General features: G+C 35.3%; 1 non-coding gene across 1 annotated transcript; it reads left to right on the forward strand.

Annotated features, from left to right (window-relative positions):
• The first annotated feature begins 2,480 nt into the window (after window positions 1-2,480).
• LOC141603169 (small nucleolar RNA R71) lies at window positions 2,481-2,587 on the forward strand. Its single transcript, XR_012525063.1, has one exon. It is a non-coding gene; the product is annotated as a small nucleolar RNA R71 (small nucleolar RNA).
• Window positions 2,588-2,889: the final 302 nt, after the last annotated feature.

A 2,889-nucleotide genomic window follows, 5' to 3' on the forward strand; every position in this document is an offset into this window, starting at 1 on the left:
GTTTCCGACAAAACCATAATCAAAACACATTAGGATGGTTAAGATACCATTGTGGCATGTTAATTAAGAAGTAGATTTTCTAGAATCGTTCTAGGCAATAAAGAACAATGAGAGATATTTATAACGAAAATTGAGTACACTTGCAATCATGAGATGTGCAAGAAGGATGAGTCCCATAACCTTTGTGAAAACAAAGTGGGAGCTATTCTTAGTCTAGAGGGCCTATGTCTTGATTGGATCTCGACACGTACTCAGAAAGTTTTGTAATGCAAATGTATACATTACAAAGGAAAACGAGTATGTAGTAAAGTTGAGTAAGGTACAAGAAATTGATAAAACCTACTAACCAAAGCCTTCTCAAAGGCTAAACATGATGAGTCATGTCATTTCAATTGAGTTGAAATGAACAACTACGTACAAGATCAAATTAGATTATAGAACATGAAATAGTAATCAGGCATTGACTATTAATATGCGATAATCGCATTTGTCGTTCGAGTTTTACTTTAAAACTCTTTTATTATACTTTGTTACATCCAAACGGGTTGTAGAGACAACGTTGAACCCCATTAAAGTGAACCCGGATTAACATAGTATTAGCCCATAGTCGCTTGTATGAGGTGACGTCTCGAAGTGACTAGAGTGTGATGCGATTGATGGCAAGTTTAAGTGTCATAGAGTCATGTGAGATGACTAGTCGATCACATAGGCAAACTGTTAGGAACACTTTGTCGGGCCTTATGACCGCTTATAGAGTTCTGGCAATTTATATAGCCTGGTCATGGGGAGAGCTGCTATAGTATTCTAATGAGTCGATTCTTTTGACTAAAGACTGTTCGCTTAAGATGGCACAGTTTCAGATTAACTTTGATTTGTGTTACTACGACCTTCGTAAATGGGGTCAAATGGGCATATTTTGGGTTATGATGGCTGTGGCTAGTCGAAGGGAATGAGTGCGATAGGAATTGTCCATCCCCTTGTCAGGGTTAAAACAATATCTCAGGGCCACTCGAGGAGTAATGAACTGGAAATGCGTGGCCACGCTCGGAAGGTATCTATGATAGATGAATCCGGTCAATCAGTTGTTCTCCAGATCGAGGAAACCACTCTCGATATGATCACTTGCAAGTACGACCCGAAAGACACCTTGCATTGAGTGGGAGATAGTAATAGGACAAGAGAATTGGTGACGTACACTTGTCGAGGACAAGTGGAGATTGTTGGGAAATGTGTCTTCAACAATAGTGCGATCACGTGATTTAAATATCATTATTAAATCTCATTTTAAGAATACATGTGGGATGTAATATTTTACAATGTCAACTGGTCCACACATATCGGTAATGATTGGCTGACTAGAGTTTGACATTACTGTCGTGCGACGGTGGTGATCAGTTGATCCCCTTAGGTCATACCTAAAGGGTAACACACTTAATTGATTATTTAATTGATCGTATGACGATACGGGTTAATTAAATTACTTAAAATTGACGGACGATTTTGGAAGTAATATTTACGTGTTTCATTGAAATTTGATTAAATAAGATACGGTCTAAGTAATCGAATTGTTTCATTACTTAGATGAAATTATTTTTTAAGGAAACAATTGCATTTGAATAAATAAATTATTATAAATACAAGATGTTGTGATTTATAAATTGGTAAAATTTTTGGTATAAGTAATTATGAATTACTAGGTCGATTTTGTATATGACGTATTTTATTAATACGTTGATTTTTAATATGTTAAAAATACATAACAATTTTATGTGACATGTGACATATGACAAATTGACAAAGATAAAATGGAATCCATTTTATCTCATTTGGACCGAAAATAAGGAGGGAGAATGGTGTTTAAATTATGTTGTATTTTGAGTGGAAAACAATATAATTACACCTAGCCATAGTCATGCAAGCCTATGTTTTCTTGGATAGAAAAACTTCACCATGCATTGGCTCCCTCCTCTCCTTCCCACCGGTTTTCCAAGAGCAAAAGAGAGAGTTTTTCTCTATCTTTTTATTCATACTTTTGCATAATTTTTCCTAGTGTAAGAAATAAAAAATGCTGTCTACATCTTATGAAATTAGAGAGATAAAAACTCCAAAAAACCTTCCTCTATATACCGAAATTATAGAGTACAAAATAATTTTTTTGGGTCAATTTTTAGTTAGATTATTATTATTCTAGATCTAATAATATTAATCTATTAAGGGGTTATCTTGGGTATATGCTTTTGGGAGAGGTTCTAATTTGAACCTTGTTCATCCAATATTTGGAAGCTCAAGAACAAGTGAGTAGGTGAACTCACTTGTGCCCACAAAACCGAAACATCCAATGTAAGATGATGATTTCTTCTCTATATTTTATATTGTTTGCATGCATAAGATCACTTGTTAATTTTATGACAAATTAAATTAAAACATATATGAATATGTTGAGTATATAGATCTACTTTTCCTTCAAGAACCACTCGCTAAGTCCATGATGAGGACATGAGCGACAAGTTCCTTTAAATCGCTCCCAAGCTTCATACAAAGATTCTTCGTCCCTTTGCTTAAAACCCGTAATTTGAGCTCTTAGCATATTAGTCTTTTCCGGTTGGTAGAATTTTTTGTAGAAAGCTAGAGCCAACGTCTTCTAAGAATCAATACCAAGAGTAGCCTTATCAAGGCTCTTCAACCATTGTTTTGCGGTACCAATTAGGGAAAAAGGAAATAAGACCCATCGAATTTGGTCTTGAGTTACACCGGTTTGTGAAATTGCATCACAATAGTCACAAAAAGTCTCCATGTGAGAGTGAGGGTCTTCACTAGGCATCCCCCCAAATTGGCTTCTTTCGACTAATTGGATAAATGCGGATTTGGCAATGAAATTTCCGGTTAAGT

This window comes from Silene latifolia, chromosome 9, assembly GCF_048544455.1.
Source record: "Silene latifolia isolate original U9 population chromosome 9, ASM4854445v1, whole genome shotgun sequence".
In the NCBI taxonomy this organism is placed as follows: Eukaryota; Viridiplantae; Streptophyta; class Magnoliopsida; order Caryophyllales; family Caryophyllaceae; genus Silene; species Silene latifolia.